This window comes from Macaca thibetana, chromosome 5, assembly GCF_024542745.1.
Source record: "Macaca thibetana thibetana isolate TM-01 chromosome 5, ASM2454274v1, whole genome shotgun sequence".
Lineage (NCBI taxonomy): Eukaryota > Metazoa > Chordata > Mammalia > Primates > Cercopithecidae > Macaca > Macaca thibetana.
The window spans coordinates 61,284,692-61,304,408 of record NC_065582.1 but is presented as its reverse complement, the minus strand read 5'-3'; the positions used below and the strand labels follow the sequence as shown (position 1 = coordinate 61,304,408).

The window sequence follows — 19,717 nt, the reverse complement described above, 5'->3', positions numbered from 1 at the left end:
TCAGTAACATAAGACACTGGAGTCCAGTGGCACGGTCTCAGCTCACTGCAACCTCCACCTCCCAGGTTCAAGTGATCTTGTGCCTCAGTCTCCTGAGTAGCTGGGATTACAGGCCCATGCCACCATGCCTGGCTAATTTTTGTATATTTAGTAGAGATGGGGTTTACACCATGTTGACCAGGCTGGTCTCAAACTCCTGGCCTCAAGTGATCCACCTGCCTCAGCCTTCAAAAGTGCTGGGATTACAGGCATGAGCCACTGCGCCTGGCCAACATACGACATCTTGAGCAATAACTTTATATATCTCCTGGGTATCAGTGGCTTGGCACATTGGCTTTTCATCACTTCATTTTTATTCTCCCATGAATTACATTTGTTCTGAAGAGTTTGGCCTCAGTTGAGACTGAGAAGTTAGTCACCTTGACTACTTCTTGGTATTGTCGTTGTAAATGTTATTTCCCAATGTGAAAGATGAGAACCTAGCTTTCTCTTACTTATGTCCCCTGCACCTATCACATATTTGCACACTTCCCATTCCTTCATCCTCCTAATATGGATATGTGGTGGTTTTAGTAGCATCGATATTCAGTGATTACACGATTATGATTATATAAATATTCAGTGATTACATGATATGATTATATATATAAACCCGTTTATCTGAGCCATGATAAAATTTTCTTCTCTGTACAACTTTTTATTTTCCCTGAAACTAATAATTTTTATGTTTATACATTTTTTGTCTTCTTTGTGATTATATGCTTATATCATGGGTCAGCAAACTGTGTCTCAAAGGAAAAATCCAGTCTGTTACCTGTTTTTGCAAATAAATTTGTTTTGCTTATTGTTTATGTCTGCCTTTGCCCTACAACAGCAGAGTTAAGTAGTGTGATGGAGACCGTATGGCCTGAAAAACCTAAAATATTATCTGACCTTTTATAAGAAAAAATTGCAACCTCTAGCTTATTGTAATTCAACCTCAAACTACAAATGTTTAGTTTCTCTGCAATGTATTCAGAAGCATTCCGTATTCTACTGACTTCATTTCCTGGGGTAAGCTCTTCTGGAGCCTTCTGACTTGGTTTCTGACCTTTCAATTGGTCTGTTGTCCTATGGGCCTGGGACACAGCTGTCAGGCTGTGTCCCCCTTTATCTTCCATCTGGAGATTTATCTTTATCTTCCATCTGGAGATTCTCTTTGCTGTTTTATGTGGTGCATCCTTTGTTAACTGTATGTCATGTCTTATTTCTTTTCTAGTGCTACTCTTTCATTTCAGTAGAACACATTCTCTTGCTTCCTGAAAAAGGATGAATGGAAAGTCAATTTTTTGAGACTTTGAATGTCTGAAGATGCTTTTTAAAAAATCTTTCCTTCATATTTGACTAATAGTTTGGGTTGGTTTAAAATTGTAGGTTGGAGAAAATTTTCTTCTGCTTTTTTTTTTTTTGAGAGGGTCTTACTCTGTTGTCCAGGCTGGAGTTCAGTGACAATCATAAATCATAGTTCACTGCAACCTTGAACTGTTGGGCTCAAGTGATCCTCCCTCCTCAGCCTCCCAAGTAACTGGGACTACAAACATGTGCCCGTCACTCCCAGCCAGTTTTTTATTTTTAGTAGAGACAAGATCTCTCTGTGTTGCACAGGCTGGTCTTGAATTTCTGGCCTTGGGCAATCCTTCTGCTTTGACCTCCCAAAGTGCTGAGATGACAGGCATGAGCCACTACACCCAGGTTCTGCTTTTGAAGCCATTATTCCCTTATTTTCTGGCTTCCAATATTGTTGTTGGGATGTCTAAAGCCATTTTGATTCCATTTGTTTTCTATATGACTTTAAAGGAAGTCTCTTCAGTGTTTATTGTATTGTCTCTTTTTCCCATCCTCTGCCATTTCATAATGCTATGCCTTGCTGTGGATCTATTTTCATTAGTTAGGCAGGCATTTAGTGAGTCTTTTTAATCTGAAAATTCATGTCCTTCAGTTCTGAGGATTGTTCTTGAATTATGTAATTGATGTTTTCCTCCTGGGACATGCTTTAAGGCAGAGCTTTTTTTTTTTTTTTTTTTTTTTTTTTTTTTTTGTAAGAGAAAATATATTAACATTTATTAAGTGGAAGTGGATCATCATAAACTTCTTCAGGATGAGTAGGCTGAGGAGGGGGAAGAGGAGGGATTAATCCTACTGTCTTAGAGTGGCAGAGGCAGAAGAAAATCTGCATATAAGTGGACCCACACAGTTTAAACCTGTGTTGTTCAAGCGTCAACTGTACATGTATGTAACACCTGAGCTGGGCATTATCCACAAGTCCTCAGGCTACACTCTTGCTTTTGACCATAGGAACCATGAGAAAATCTCAGGCATTTCTTCAGGCTCTGCCTCTCGCCCTTGGGTTTGAATCCGTTTTATTCTTTTTGGTAAACTTTTTAATTTTTTATTATTATACTTTAAGTTCTAGGGTACATGCGCACAATGTGCAGGTTTGTTACATATGTATACATGTGGCATGTTGGTGTGCTGCACCCATTAACTCGTCATTTACATTAGGTATTTCTTCTAATGCTATCCCTCCCCCTGGCCCCCACCCCACGACAGGCCCTGTTGTGTGATGTTCCCCGCCCTGTGTCCAAGTGTTCTCATTGTTCAATTCCCACCTATGAGTGAGAACACGCGGTGTTTGGTTTTCTGTCCTTGTGATAGTTTGCTCAGAATGATGGTTTCCAGCTGCATCCATGTCCTGCCAAGGACATGAACTTATCCTTTTTTATGGCTGCATAGTATTCCATGGTATATATGTGCCACATTTCCTTAGTCCAGTCTATCATTGATGGACATTTGGGTTGGTTCCAAGTCTTTGCTGTTGTGAATAGTGCTGCAGTAAACATATGTGTGCATGTGTCTTTATAATAGCATGATTTATAATCCTTTGGGTATATGCCCTGTAATGGGATGGCTGGGTCAAATGGTATTTCTAGTTCTGGATCCTTGAGGAATTGCCAAACTGTCTTCCACAATGGTTGAACTAGTTTACTCTCCCTCCAACAGTGTAAAAGCATTCCTGTTTCTCCACATCCTCTCCAGCATCTGTTGTTTCCGGACCTTTTTTTTTTTTTTTTTTTTGAGACAGAGTCTCGCTCTGTCACCCAGGCTGGAGTGCAGTGGCGTGATCTCAGCTCATTGCAACCTCCGCCTCCCGGGTTCATGCCATTCTCCTGCCTCAGCCTCCCAAGTAGCTGGGACTACAGGTGCCCGCAACCATGCCCGGCTAATGTTTTTGTATTTTTAGTAGAGATGGGGTTTCATCATGTTAGCCAGGATGGTCTTGATTTCCTGACCTCATGATCCACCTGCCTCAGCCTCCCAAAGTGCTGGGATTACAGGCATAAGCCACCACGCCTGGCTGTTTCCTGACTTTTAATGATCGCCATTCTAACGGGTGTGAGATGGTATCTCATTGTGGTTTTAAGATTTGCATTTCTCTGATGATCAGTGATGATGAGCATTTTTTCATGTGTCTCTTGGCTGCATAAATGTCTTCTTTTGAGAAGTGTCTGTTCCTATCCTTTGCCCACTTTTTGATGGGGTTGTTTTTTTCTTGTAAATTTGTTTAAGTTCTTTGTAGATTCTGGATATTAGAATGTACTCATATTGTCAGATGGATAGATTGCAAAAAATTCCTCCCATTCTGTAGGTTGCCTGTTCACTGTAATGGTAGTTTCTTTTGCTGTGCAAAAGCTCTTTAGTTTAATTAGATCCCATTTGTCAATTTTGGCTTTTGTTGCCATTGCTTTTGGTGTTTTAGTCATGAGGTCGTTGCCCATGCCTATGTCCTGAATGGTATTGCCTAGGTTTTCTTCTAGGGTTTTTATGGTTTTAGACCTGACATTTAAGTCTTTAATCCATCTTGAATTAATTTTTGTATAAGGTGTAAGGAAGGGGTCCAGTTTCAGCTTTCTATATATGGCTAGCCAGTTTTCCCAGTACCATTTATTAAATAGGGAATCCTTTCCCCATTTCTTGTTTTTGTCAGGTTTGTTGAAGATCAGATGGTTATAGATGTGCGGTGTTATTTCTGAGGCCTCTGTTCTGTTCCATTGGTCTCTGTTTTGGTACTAGTACCATGCTGTTTTGGTTACTGTAGCCTTGTAGTATAGTTTGAAGTGTGATGCCTCCAGCTTTGTTCTTTTTGCTTAGGATTGTCTTGGCAGTGTGGGCTCTTTTTTGGTTCCATATGAACTTTGAAATAGTTTTTTTCAATTCTGTGAAGAAAATCATTGGTAGCTTGATAGGAATGGCATTGAATCTGTAAATTACCTTGGGCAGTATGGCCATTTTCATGATATTGATTATTCCTATCCATGAGCATGGAATGTTCTTCCATTTGTTTGTGTCCTCTTTTATTTTGTTGAGCAGTGGTTTGTAGTTCTCCTTGAAGAGGTCCTTTACATCGCTTGTAAGTTGGATTCCTAGGTATTTTATTCTCTTTGTAGCAATTGTGAATGGGAGTTCGCTCATGATTTGGCTCTCTGTTTGTCTGTTATTGGTGTATAGGAATGCTTGTGATTTTTTGCACATTGATTTTGTATCCTGAGACTTTGCTGAAGTTGCTTATCAGCTTAAGGAGATTTTGGGCTGAGATGATAGGGTTTTCTAAATATACAATCATGTCACCTGCAAAGAGGGACAATTTGACTTCCTCTTTTCCTAATTGATACCCTTTATTTCTTTCTCTTGCCTGATTGCCCTAGCCAGAACTTCCAACACTATGTTGAATAGGAGTTGTGAGAGGGCTTCCCTGTCTTGTGCCAGTTTTCAAAGGGAATGCTTCCAATTTTTGCCCATTCAGTATGATATAGTCTGTGGGTTTGTCATAAATAGCTCTTATTATTTTGAGATATATTCCATCAATACCTAGTTTATGGAGAGTTTTTAGCATGAAGGGCTGTTGAATTTTGTTGAAGGCCTTTTCTGCATCTATTGAGATAATCATGTGGTTTTTGTCATTGGTTCTGTTTATGTGATGGATTGTGTTTATTGATTTGCATATGTTGAACCAGCCTTGCATCCCAGGGATGAAACTGACTTGATTGTGGTGGATAAGCTTTTTGATGTGCTGCTGGATTCAGTTTGCCAGTATTTTATTGAGAATTTTCGCATTGATGTTCATCAGGTATATTGGTTTAAAATTCTCTTTTTTTTGTTGTGTCTCTGCCAGGCGTTGGTATCAGGATGATGCTGGTCTCATAAAATGAGTTAGGGAAGATTCCTTCTTTTTCTGTTGATTGGAATAGTTTCAGAAGGAATGGTACCAGCTCTTCTTTGTACCTCTGGTAGAATTTGTCTGTGAATCTGTCTGGTCATGGACTTTTTTTGGTTGGTAAGCTATTAATTATTGCCTTAATCTGAGAGCCTGTTATTGGTCTATTTAGAGATTCAACTTCTTCCTGGTTTAGTCTTGGGAGGGTGTATGTGTCCAGGAATTTATCCATTTCTTCAAGATTTTCTAGTTTATTTGTGTAGAGCTGTTTTATCGTATTCTCTGATGGTAGTTTGTATTTCTGTGGGATCAGTGGTGATATCACCTTTATCATTTTTTATTACATCTATTTGATTTTTCTCTCTTTTCTTTGTTATTATTGTTGTTAGCAGTTTATCAAGTTTGTTGATCTTTTCAAAAAACCAGCTTCTGGATTCATTGATTTTTTTGAAGGGTTTTTTATGTCTCTATCTCCTTCAGTTCTGCTCTGATCTTAGTTATTTCTTGCTTTCTGCTATCTTTTGAATTTGTTTGCCCTTGCTTCTCTAGTTCTTTTAATTGTGATGTTAGGGTGTTGATTTTAGATCTTTCCTGCTTTCCCTTGTGGGCACTTAGTGCAATAAATTTCCATCTACATACTGCTTTAAATGTGTCCCAGAGATTCTGGTATGTTGTATGTTTGTTCTCATTAGTTTCAAAGAACGTCTTTATTTCTACCTTCATTTTGTTATTTACCCAGTAGTGATTCAGGAGCAGGTTGTTCAGTTTCCATGTAGTTGTGCAGTTTTGAGTGAGTTTCTTAATCCTGAGTTCTAATTTAAGTGCACTGTGGTCTGAGAGACAGTTTGTTGTGATTTCTGTTCTTTTACATTTGCTGAGGAGTGCTTTACTTCCAACTATGTGGTCAGTTTTGTAGTAAGTGAGATGTGGTGCTGAGAAGAATGTATATTCTGTTGTTTTGGGGGTGAAGAATTCTGTAGATTTCTATTAAGTCTGCTTGATGCAGAACTGAGTTCAAATCCTGGATATCCTTATTAACCTTCTGTCTCATTGATCTATTTAATATTGGCAGTGGGGTGTTAAATTCTCCCATTATTTTTATGTGGGCATCTAAGTCTCTTTGTAGGTCTCCAAGGACTTGCTTTATGAATCTGGGTGCTCCTGTATTGGGTGCATATATATTTAGGATTGTTAGCTCTTCTTTTTGAATTGATCTCTTTACCATTATGTAATGACCTTCTTTATCTCTTTTGATCTTTGTTGGTTTAAAGTCTGTTTTATCAGAGAGTAGGATTGCAACTCCTGCTTTGTTTTCCTTTCCATTTGCTTGGTAAATATTCTTCCATCCCTTTATTTTAAGCCTATGTGTGTCTTTGCACATGAGATGGGTCTCCTGAATAGAGCACATTGATGAGTCTTGACTCTTTATCCAATTTGACAGTCTGTGTCTTTTAATTGTGGCATTTAGCCCATTTACATTTAAGGTTAATATTGTTATGTGTGAATTTGATCCTGTCATTATGATGCTAGCTGGTTATTTTGCCCGTTAGTTGATGCAGTTTCTTTATAGTGTCAATGGTCTTTATAATTTGGCATGTTTTTGCAGTGGCTGGTACTGGTTGTTCCTTTCCATGTTTAGTGCTACCTTCAGGATCTCTTGTAAGGCAGGCCTAGTGGTGACAAAATCTCTCAGCATTTGCTTGTCTGTAAAGGGTTTTATTTCTCCTTCACTTATGAAGCTTAGTTTGGCTAGATATGAAATTCTGGGTTGAAAATTCTTTTCTTTAAGAAGTTTAATGTTGGTCCCCACTCTCTTCTGGCTTGTAGAGTTTCAAGGCAGGGGAGTGTATACAGTTACCTGGGAGAATTTTAAAAATATTTTTTTTCCCCAAGCCCAAACCCCAATCTTAGAGTTTATGACATGTATCTGGGTATGACTCTCAGTTTATAGTTTGAAAAAGCTCTTCGGGTAGTTCTGAGAGGCACCCCTGGATAAGAGCCATTACTTTGGGGTGATGACTCTTAGAGTATGATCTGAAGTGTATGGCATCATGGAGCAAAATGGTTTGGAAAAAATAATTTTAAAAATCAAACCTAGGCTCAATGAGTCCTCTGCAACCATCAGACATCACACTTAGTTGCTGGCTGACTTTGGGCAAGTATTAAATAGGGATAATGATGATGGGAATGACAATCATGATGATGGTGATAAAGTAGCGTGGGTTTTTGTGAGGTTAAATTTAAAAGTGCCTATCGAAATGCCTGGCAACATAGTAAGTCCTAGACTTTCTCTCCCAAACCCCTACATGTGATAAGAAAAATAGATTAGTATTAGGATTGTTTCTACACTTTAAAGGAACATGTAAACTATAGCCCGTGCTGTATCAGAAGGACAGTGGGTACCATGTTGTGCTCTGGTTGTGAGTAGTTCATACTTCACATTCTCACTGCACTTGGGATCTTGGTTTATATTGTGTCAACTCACACGTGTTTAGCTCTTACGTCACATTATAATTGCTCTCAGATAGTTTTGATGGACATATTGCCTACCTAGTCAGATGATAAACTACACAGAGTTAGGGATACCGTCCATTAACTTTGAATCATCCATAGTTCCTGGTACAGGGTTCTGTAGATCAAACATTTCTATTCTTAGTGATAACAGCTTGAAATGAAACATTTACTCATTCTTCTTATTGGTTGAAGGGATAGAACGTGAATAAAACAGAGCTTAGGAGTTTTGGAGAATGTGATTACCAACTCAGATATCCAGCAAGATGTTTCTTAGCAGTTGTCTGGATGACAACATGATGATCCTGATTTATTATTGCTTTGCTTTAAATACCACTTAGGAGATAATAGCAATAAGTTATCTGTACTTACTGTTGACTCTGGTTTCCTATAAATCCCTTCACTATTCTTGGGTAATGTTATTGTCATACAAAAAATTGCAATATGTAAAACATGCATAGTTTCTATTTTATTCATAAGATCCATTAGGGCAAGAACCTTGCCTTAATAGTATTCATATTTCCTGTGCCTAGACTAGTGCCCGACACATTATAAGCACTTAGAATAAATTATGTTGGATGACTCTTCATACTTATACATAATGCTAAGTAAGGCTATAGGCCAGTAGTTCTTTGGGGTGCTGAAAGTGTGCTGGTTTTCAAAATAGAACATTAGTTTTTCTCAGACTTCTGAAAGTTTGTGGTCTTCTAGGCATTCTAGGTATTTGACCATAAATAATCTGTAATCATTTTATTTATGAAATTCACCAAATATCTTCTATATATATATATATATTTTTTTTGAGACAGAGTCTTCACTGTGTCACCCTGGCTGGAGTGTAGTGGCGTCATCTTGGCTCACTGCAACCTCCGCCTCCTGAGTTCAAGCAGTTCTCATGCCTCAGCCTCCTAAGTAGCTGGGATTACAGGCACCCATCACCACACTTGGCTAATTTTTGTATTTTTAGTAGAGACAAGGTTTCACCATGTTGGCCAGGCTGGTCTTGAACTTCTGACCTCAAGAGATCCACTTGCCTTGGCCTCCTAAAGTGCTGGGATTACAGGCATGAACCACTACACCCAGCCTCCTATTTTGAAGTTTCTCTGAAATTTTACTGAAACAGTTAACTTACTTAGTTATAGAACAATTAAATTAGATATAATATTTGATAATTCAAACAATGTACACATGCATATATTGATAAGTATATATTAATAAAAAATGTTTTCACTGTGGAATATCCTAGAATTGTATCACATTAGAAAATTATTTAACCGACAAATGATTTTTTATTGTAGCAAAATTCAGTTAATATAAAATTTGCAATTTAAATAATGTCTTTCCCTAATGCCTGTAAAATTGCAAAATTGCAGAGTAACTTTTTTTTTTTTTTTTTTTTTAAAACACAGGGTCTTACTCTGCTGCCCAGGCCTGAGTGCAGTGGCACAAACAGAGCTCACTGCAACCTTGACCTCCCAGTTTTAAGCCTCTGCTTCTCAAGTAGCCAGGACTACAGGCGCGTGGCACCACACCCGGCTGTTTTTTATTTTTTATTTTTATTTTTGTAGAGATTAGGTCTCTCTATGTTGGTCAGGTTGGTCTTGGACTCCTGGGCTCAAATGATCCTCCTGCTTCAATCTTCCAAAGTGCTCAGGCTACAGGTGTAAGCCACTGTGCTCAGCTCAGATTAAGCATTTTTAAAGCATACAATTCATTGTCATTTAGGACATTCACATTGTTGTGCAACTATCACCACTATCTAGCTCCAGAACATTTTCATCACCCCAGATGGAAACAGGAGACATTAAGCAGCCACTCCCCATCCTCCCCTACCCACAGCTCCTGGAAACTACTAATCTGTTTTCTGTCTCTATAGATTTGCCTATTCTTGGATATTTTGTGTAAATGAGATCATACCATTTACAGTCACAAAGCCTTTTGTGACTGGCTTCTTTAACTTAACATGATGTTTTTAAGGTTCATGGATGCTGAGGCATATCTCAGGACTTCATTCTATTTTAAGGCTGAAAAATATTCTGTTGGATGGTTATACCATGTTTATTTGTTTGTTCATGGATTGATGGACATTTGTGTTTTTTCTATCTTTGGCTAGTAGAAAGTAGTGCTGCTGTGAACACTGGTGTACAAGCGTCTGCTTGACTCCCTGTTTTCAATTCTTTTGGGTATATACCTAGGAATGAAATTGCTGGGTCGTATAGTATTTTATGTTTGACTTATTGAGGAATCACCAAAAGGCTGCACACTTTACATTCCCACCAGCAATGTATGAGAGTTCTGATTTCTCCTTTCTCCATATACTCATCAGCACTTACTGTTTTCTGTGTTTGTTTTTGTTTTTTTTTAAATTATAGCCAATCTACAAATGATTTTAAACTTTGTTACAAATTCTTATCCCTCTGTGGGAGCATATTTATAACCCCACATAGCGTATTTCTGGGACAGTTTTGATATTTGATCCACTTGCTCTCTGGGCAGAGGGAGTGTGATTTCTGTAATGCTAACTGTGCTCTCCAGCCGCCCGGCATTGTGTTGTTTGGGTGTCGGGGAGTGTCAGACTTGGAATGTTACTGTTGATTGCTGTGGACAGTTTTCATCTCTGAAGGGAAGATTTACAGGTTTGTGGCTAGAGTGAAGACTGTTCTTGGAGATATTTTTAACCACGTCCAAATAACTCCATGCCAACAAATATAAAATGAGTAATCATTCTTTTTGTTTTGATGTCAGAAAGAATACATTTGTAATAACTCCAGTCTTTTTCTAAAAAGAAGTAGTGTCTTCTTCTGTCAGAAAATGATTTTAGACTGCAGTATTTGGCAAGTTTTAGAGTTTCACTGTGTATTTTGTGATAGTATAATAATGTTTTCTCCTTTGAAAGACAAATTTACACAGTAAGATATGTAAGAAGTTGAGTAAAGCAGCAATGTTTAAATACATTGTTATGTTCAGGTTTTAGATCCTGACCTGAATTTTAGAATAAATATACAAAAAAGGTGTTTTTGTTTTTTTTTAGTTCATCTAGGGGTGATTGAGGCTACAAAATTTATGCCACGTTTTCAACTGTCAAGGCTGCTTTCAGAATCCAGAGGAGGCCTGTAAGTACAAAGATGCAGAGATGAATAAAGAAAGACAGTGGCCCATTCTTTCTGTTTTTTCACAGTCTCCCTTAGGGTGTGAGTTAGGTGCTTATGTGGTGCAATTAAAAAAAATTATTGATTGGTTGGGTGCGGTGGCTCACGCCTGTAATCCCAGCACTTTGGGGGGCCGAGGTGGGCGGATCACCTGAGGTCAGGAGTTCGAGACCAGCCTGACCAATATGATGAAACCCTGTCTCTACTAAAAATACAAAAATTAGCTGGGCATGGTGGCATGCACCTGTAATCCCCGCTACTCGGGAGGCTGAGACAGGAGAATCGCTTGAACCCGGGAGGCAGAGGTTGCAGTGAGCTGAGATGGAGCCATTGCACTCCAGCCTGGGCAACAAGAGTGAAACTCTGTCTCCAAAAAAAAAAAAGAAAAAATTATTGATTGATTAGGGATGTGGGTTAAATGGTAGGCTGGTAGGCCACTATTAACTTTCTCATGTACTTCCCCAAAGAAGCCCATTAGGTAGAAACACAAATGTATGGATATCATTTTAACACTATACTATACTATTTGGGAAATATTTTAGTTTTATTGGGAGGGAAACATTTATTAGTATCTCAAAAGATGCTAGTCTTCAAAGTACTCTCCTACTCTGCCACAGGAACCATTACATAAGAAAATTAACGAAAGACCTGTAGAGAATAAAAGGTAAAGAAAGACTATATCTAATAGTTTCTAGCATATAAACACAGGATTTTAGGTAGCATTATTGTACAATGACGTGCATAGTAGGCTTTCAAAAAGCGTTTGTAGAATTAATGAGGGAAATGAATAATTCATTAATGAATAATGAAGAAAGAAAAAAATGGTATAAACTGAACTGAACTGAAATATTTAACTTAAAGGACCAAATAATCCAAAGAGGAATCTTTATTTGTTTCTGCTCCCAAAGAGCTTGTTTCGTATTTAGCTATAGTTCAACAATGTTTATTTAATGCCTTCTACATGCGAGGCACTGAGACGAGGTAAGAAGGTTAGATAGGGAATGAGAGGAATGTAAACAAAGATGTGTAGTAATAGAAGTACTTCAAAGGTCAGAGCAGACAGGAGGATGAAAGAGGAGGAAGACATTAACTCTGTCAAAGGTGGCATATTAGAAGAAATTAACGAAAGAATTGAGCTCAATTTTGAAGGTAAATGCTGGTTTATCAGGAAGACAATGGGCATGGAAATTCTGGGTAGCCAGAACAACATTGATAGTGACAAGAGGCAGTCAGATGCCTAGGCAGATAGAGGTGAGTCCCCAGCAAAATCCCACCTCCAAGTTGAAGACCATATAAAGCCTGGAAGCCAAGCTACAAGTTAAATCCTGGGACCAGATTGAGAACCTGTCTTCCCATTTGGTGTGCTTTCCTCTGATTGGTCTCTACCTTTTACCTATTATACATATACCTACCCTTTCCTAATTGGTTTTCTACACTGTGGTGCCCACCTTTGAGTGATGTCTTTGCTTTAAACTTTTTTGCATACTCACAAACCAATCAGCTGCACTCCCCATTCTGAGTCCATAAAAAGCCCCAGACCCAATCACACAGAGAAACCACCCGACTGGGGGGGTACCCTCCCCCAACCCCACATCCCTTCTTTTCTGAAAGCTGTTCTGTCACTCAGTAAAATCCTCTGCTCTCATCACCCTTCAGCCATCAGTGTGACGTCATTCTTCTTGGATGCTGGATAAGAGCTTAGGGCCCACTGAGCACAGGTACTCTGAAAAGCTGTAGCACTGGCCCTTGCCCTTGACAGCGGAGAGCAGCCTTGACAGCAGTCAGTGCGAGGGAACAAGGGACCGACTGAGCTGCTAACATGCTGCTGTAAGGCTGCGGACAGTGGAACTAAAAGAGCTAATTATCACACTAACACCCACTCTGGGGCTTCAGGGTCATGGGCACACCTCCCTGGGCACTGCCCCATTCCCCTCGAGGTAACACGCCTGACTTGGCTGTGGGCCCTGCATGGAGCTTGCTCCTGTGTTGGTGGTCAGAGTGGCCTGCCAGGTTCCACTCTTGCTCGCTCATGTGCTCTCTCCTGCAAGGGGCTGAGCATGGCAGGCCGAGTAGAGGGGGCACCCCTGCTGCAAGTCCAGCAACGGGGCTGAAAAAAATCCTGCTTCGACATGGCTAAGATGTCGAGGCATGAACCAATGGAGTGTGCTCAGGAAATACAAATAGTTTGGCACTGGAGGTTCTGAAACTGTAAGGTTTGAGGAGAAATAGGGAAATATGAGGCTGAAAAGATACTCCAGGCCTGTGTCATGGTGGCTTTGTATTCTATAATAAGGGCCTTGGGACTTATCTGGTAGTCACTGGAAAGCCATTCAATTGCTTTAAACAAAGGACTGACAACTGAGGTTTGGAATTCTTGTTGAGATTTTTTCTGAGGAGCAGTGTTTCTCCCAAGAGCACATACATTAAAATCTTCTGTTGTGCTTATTAAAAATTCAGAGCCCTGAACTCTATCCTGGTATAAACCAAAAATAAAATTCTAAGACCCTTGACCATCCCAGTGGACCGCTTCTCTTGGCAACGGCATTCCAAAGTTAAGTGGAAAAACTAGTTTTAGGCCATGATGGGAAGAGGGTGTTGGATCTCCTCCCTTTTGGAATTACCTAGAACAGACTTTTTAAGTCTGATAAGAAACATTTACAATCTATTCTCAAAGCCTGCTACTTGGAGGCTTCACCTGCATGATAAAACCTTGGTCTCCACAATTCCTTATCGTAACCCAGACAGTCCTAAGTCTTTAGACGATAACCTAACTGTTTCAGTCAATGCCAATCAGTAAGTATTTAAATCTGCCTATGACTTGGAGGCCCTTGCTTCCAGTTAGTTGTCCTGCCTTTCTGGACCAAACAGATGTACATCCTACATGTATTTGATAGATGTCTCATGTCTCCCTAAAATGTATAAAACTAAGCTATACCCCAACCACCTTGGGCACATGTTCTCAGGATCTCCTGAGGGTTGTGTCACAGGCCATTGGTCACTCATATTTGGCTCAGGATAAATCTCTTCAAATATTTTACAGAGTTTGACCCTTTTTGTCAACACTGGGTTTACTAAATCAGAATCCTGGTGGAAAACTTTGGAATCTGCATGTTTAACCTTCCAAGAGGATCCCCTTGCACCCTGCAGTTTTGAACACACTGCTCTTAGGGGTAGGGAGTTGAAAAGCTGGGGAAGACTGAATGCAGAGAGGTCATCTAGGAGGTGATGTCATACTCCAAGTGAGAAAGTTTGAAGCAGTGTCAATGGGGATAGAAGATAGAATATGATAAGTTTGAGAAGTATTTTGGGGATAAAATCACATGTAGTTGGTGCTTGGATAGACTCAGTGAAGAAGAAAGTTTCAAGCCAGGTTTCTGTCTTAATTGGGTGGTGCATTAATAGTTATTATTAAAGTTTTAATAAGTTATACTTTTCCTTTTATATATAATTTTAAAAATTTGATACATTCCTAAATTTGATTATTGTTTCCTTTCAGGGCCAAATTGTTTTGTTGTTGAATTTTATGGTAGAAATAAAATGAAAAAAATATGTCACTTCATTAAGATCTGTTATAGTCAACTTGCCAGGAAAACATTTATTTATTTAGTTGTAGATCCCAAAGTACCTATTTGCCTCTATGAATAAAATGAATACATAGCTTTATTGCTGATATCTCTGGGAGAAATTATATTTGCAAAACTTAAAAGTCTAATTCAGCATACAACCAAAGTCATTGGAAGTATCAGCCAATGAGCTGGAGACGCAGCAAGGCTTAGTAGATGGATCTTTCAAGTCAGGCAAAACCCAACAAAATTGTTAAATATGTGCATATGTCTCTGTCACTGTCCCTTTTCCATCTCTTCCTTTCTGGTCCTGTCCTGAAGAAGAGACTCCTACATACTACTTGTGTATATTGTTGCTATTAATTCTTGTTAACTGATGTGCTGACAAATAAGAACCAAACGTAGAATTCTTTTGGGAATGTGGTGGATATTATAATGCCCACCCATTTCTGCACTTCCCTACATTTCTCAGACTCCTGCGCAGTTAGGTTGGCCGTGTGACTGATTTCTGGCTAATGGAATGTGGGTGGAAATGGTGTTCTCTACTTGTAGGCTGCTTGATCTTCCATGCTCTGAATCTAAAATATCCTGCATATCTACCATGCTCTCCTTATCTCATTCCTGGTCCTCTAAAATGACTCCAAACATCTGCATCAGAGTTTGCATGAACAAGAAATACTTTTATCATGTTAGTCTACTGAGATTCCAGCTTATTCTGTAACATAGCATTGCCAACTCTGATCAATGCATAGGGGTATTCCCAATTTTATGGGTGACTACTAACGGTATTTAAGTTAAAAATGGATGAAACTAGGCTGGGTGTGGTGGCTTGTGCCTGTAATCCCAGCACTTTGGGAGGCCGAGGTTGGTGGATCACAAGGTCAGGAGTTCAAGACCAGCCTGGCCAATATGGGGAAACCCGATTTCTGCTAAAAAAATAAAAATATTAGCCAGGTGTGGTGGTAAGGGCCTGTAGTCCCAGCTACTTGGGAGGCTGAGGCAGGAGAATTGCTTGAACCCGGGAGGTGGAGGTTACAGTGAGCTGAGATCGTGCCGTTGCACTCCAGCCTGAGTGACAGAGTGAGACTCTGTCTTAAAAAGAAAAAAAAAAGATGAAACTAATGATGGAATGATAGGCGTTGAGGTGACTCTTTAGGGATAAAGGAGAACTCTTCTGGTACAGACTTAAGTTACATCATGAAGATACCCTCCTTGAGCCCTAAGACTATTACTTGACATCAGAACTTACCTTTTACTTGCCTGGTCCTGCTCCCATCATGTTTTCAGTTTTTTCTTTTTTTTTCTTACTTACAGAGTGGGGTGATTAATACCCATGTGATGGAATTATTGTGGAGATTAAAAGAGATGCCATATGTAAAATGTCTAGACCAGCGCCTAGCACATAGCAGGCGCCAGAGCCATCCTGGGAGAGCATCAGAAATGCAATCCCATAATTAACTTTGTAAATTTCTGATGTGATTCACAGATGGGTGTTATTTACATTAGTGACATCTAGTAGTTTTAAAGTTCTTACTTAAAATTTGAACTCTCTAAATTTCCATGTCATAGGGCTCTGACTACTCTGCCCAAGTTGCTGCATGGATAAATGTCCAATAAATGTTAGGTAGCTATCGTTGTTTTCCTGTTGTTCTTCAAAAGGAAGTGAAAGCAACATTGCTGTTGTGGGGATTGTTTGTTCTCCAGGCTTGGGCTGGGAAGGCTGGATCTCCCTGGCAAGGCTGTTTGCTGGGCAGTGGTGTGCAACTGATTGGACTGGTGCCAGTCTGACTGACTTGTTTTAAAGGCCAGAACAACTAGACTGAACCATGGGCATAATAACTATGTGTTCTAATCATTGTTATCCTCAAATTGTTTCTTTCTGTAAACAAAAGCAGGAAGAGCATCAGATGGGGGTGGAGTGGTATATTTCGAAAGACCTGAGATCAGACCTCCATAGTTCCCAGCTTTGCTGCTGTGTGACAAGGCAGACTGATTTAGCCTCTGTGGCTTCATTTTCTCACCTTTGAAATGAGAGCATTAGACTAGCAGGGTGCAAGGGGATCCTCTTGGAAGGTTAAACACGCAGATTCTTAAGGGTCTTAAGGGTCCTTTCTCTAACCTACCAGAACCTAAACATAATTGAAGTTCCACTTGATCCAGCCTCTGTGAAAGAATGAATTCAAAGGAATGGTCCGGTATCTAAAAGGATTCTTCAAATATTTTTGCAATCTCTCAGTAAACTGCCAAAGTGGAGTGTGCTTTTTTTTTTGAAGTGGAGTATTCTTTTTTAAAAAACAGCTTTATTGAGGCATCATTTACATACCATACAATTCACCCATTTAAAGTATACAATTCAATAGATGTTAGTATGGGGTATGCATTCTTACTATAGAAAAAGCATCTTAAAATCTATTGTTATCTTTGTTTTCTTCTACATGGATATCGGGTGATCCCCAAAGCTCTGAATCTCCAACTATTACCTCACAACCCCCAAACTCAAACTCCCTGGCATCTGTTCCACATGATTTTCTGGTCTCTCTCCCTCCTTTCTCTTGCCACCTCTCTCAGCTCTTTAATATATACACAAATGGGGACTTGTCCACTTTTCTGTTTTCCCTCTATTTGCTCATTATTTAGATGCTGAACAACAAAAGAGAGTCCAAGAGCAACCTGAACAGGTGAGAAATTTTCCCTTATTAGACATAAAAAGGAGGCATGCGTGTGAAGTCCCACACCTAAATATTCTTTTAAATTTCTGTTGCCCTAAGGGCACACCGTGACTTCTCTTCCACTTGTTCTTCCTCTGGGCAGTTCCAGTCAGCTTTGCCATTGTGCATAACAGGAAGTGGAGTGCTCTTGCAAGGAAGGCCTAGAGTTTCAGGAGACAAACCATTGAATTAATTTCTAACAGATTAACAGAGATTCCACTTGTCTCATTCATGCTGTAAAACTGCAAGCCTACAGTTGCATTTGTTTTCACTTCTACCTAAGACGAGCAGGGCTCTGATGCTATCTCTGGGATGGCATGGGTGTGTTTGTGCAAGGGCAGGCCTTCCTTGTCTGCCAGAGCAGGCCCCTGCCTGATAAGGCCACGCCAGGCCTCTCAGCTCCCTAGGGAGTCATCCCATGCATTGTGAAAATTTTACTATGACCCAATTTGTTCCATGTGTTGTTTTATTGAATTTCATACTGATGAACATCAATTATTATTAAGTGCCTGCTGTGTTCCAAATATGCCCTAAACATTTTATGTAATGCATGGGGGTCCTCAGTTCCATGTAGTTTTAAAATGGACATGTATATATAAGCACATTGACATTATCATATTAGAACTAAATAGAAGCTTATCTTTTAGGACAAATTTGAATTCTTTTTTTAAAAAAAATTGCAAGTATCTTTGTAATTGATTAATAAACAATACATTGTTTATTGTAAATTTTTTTGTAATACAGAGACGCATGAAGAAGAAAGTATAAAGGATGAGAAATTCTGCTTCCTAGAAATAACTACTGTTAGAGTTTTGATGAACATTCTTTGAGACATCTTGCTATACATACACACACATATATATTATACATACATAATTTTACATAAATGGATTTATAATATACTTACTATTTGTAACCTGCTTTTTTTTTCACTCAGCAGTATGTCAGGAACTAGTTTCCCTATCAATAAATGTAGACCCACATAATTATATCCAATTGTAGCAGAATGTTCAATTATATCACCTGTAATTTAATCCCTTATTAATGGAATTTAAATAATTTCCAATTCTTTAAAACATTATAAACAATCATTGCACCTGTCTCCAATTATACTCTTAGCACACATTCCCTGGAGGTGGATCCTTTGTTGGGTCAAAGGATATGAGCATTGAAATTTTTGAGACATAATGCCACACTTGACTCAAACACCAACCCCCTTGATTCAGATGCTGTTGATGCCCCGCCCATATCTTCTTAGTCCACTCCAGAGGCCTCTCAGATGGAACAAGTTTATAGCCTGTTGAGTGTCTCTGCCAGGAATATTCGCTAGCTGTGGAGCCCATTCACAGTCAGGGAAGCATGAAGTGCTGGAAGTGCACTGGGAGTTAATGTGACCCCTAACTGCGAAACGATGGGGACTTGTGGATAAATGCTTCAGTTTCCTTTCCCCAAGGTGGGACTATTCTAATGTGTGTTGTACACAGTCCCTAGGAGAATTTAGTCTAGTTGCATGTAGTAGTATCCTGCTCATTAACTTGCAAGTTATTTGCTTTCCTCCCTTACTACCTGACTGCCCCACTCCTTTACTGGGCTTCGTTGGACTTCTACTCAAATCCTACTCTCAGGGTCCACTTTCACAGGAGCCCAGATGAAGACATCCTTCATATTACAGGTGAAAGTTGTGGTGGGTACAATAATGGCTCCTTAAAGATATCCATATCTTAGATTGCTGGAACTTGTGAAAATGTTACCTTACTTGGAAAAAGGGACTTTGGAAATGTAATCACGTATGTAATCACATCTTAAGAACCTTGAGATAGGAAAGTTATCCTGTATTATCTGGGTGGCCCTGATATGATTACAGGCGTCCTTAAAAGTGGAGGAGGAAGGCAGAAGAAGAGAGTCAGAAGGAGATGTGAAGAATCAGAGATGCAGCATTGCTGGCTTTGAAGATGGAGGAGAGCCATGAGCCAAGGAGTGTGGGTGACCTCTAGAAGCTGGAAAAGGCATGAAAACAGATTTACCCCTGGAGCCTCCAGCATGAAACCTAGTTCTGCTGACACCTTGATTTTAGCCCAGTGACTTCTGTATTGGACTTCTAATCTACAGTACTGTAAGATAACAAATTTGTGCCACGTTTGTGGTAATCTGTTATGGCAGCATTAAAAAACGAACACAAATGTTAAACAATACAAGGCAACGGATGCCAGAAGCATCATATGGCAGTGCCTATTGTTCCAAAAGAGGAGCGTGAACAATGAGGCTGAGAAAAGGATGAAATCATGAAACTTGTTCCTTCCTCTTGAGCACAGAGTGGTTTGCTGTGGGTGTTTAGAGTAGTGAGTTAATGACCACTAAATATAGGCCTGTGGCCGGAAACCGTCCCAATGAGCTGAGGGTTTGTACGAATTTTAATTTACTTGAAAATTCCGTCAGGTTTCTGAAAATTTTAGTGTGTATAAAAATTATCTGGGAAAATAAAAAGTTAAAAAAAAAGATCATCTGAGGAATTTGTTTAAAATGTAGATTCTTGGA

The 19,717-nt window shown here is 39.4% G+C and overlaps 1 long non-coding RNA gene across 7 annotated transcripts in view; it reads left to right on the top strand.

The window, feature by feature from the left end:
• Nucleotides 1–19,717, top strand: part of LOC126955205 (uncharacterized) — a 184,756-nt gene that overhangs the window by 54,480 nt on the left and 110,559 nt on the right. For all 7 annotated transcript variants that reach the window (XR_007725844.1, XR_007725842.1, XR_007725839.1 and 4 more), the window contains one exon: nucleotides 10,794–10,875. This is a non-coding gene — a long non-coding RNA (uncharacterized LOC126955205). The remainder of the gene's footprint in view (nucleotides 1–10,793; nucleotides 10,876–19,717) is intronic.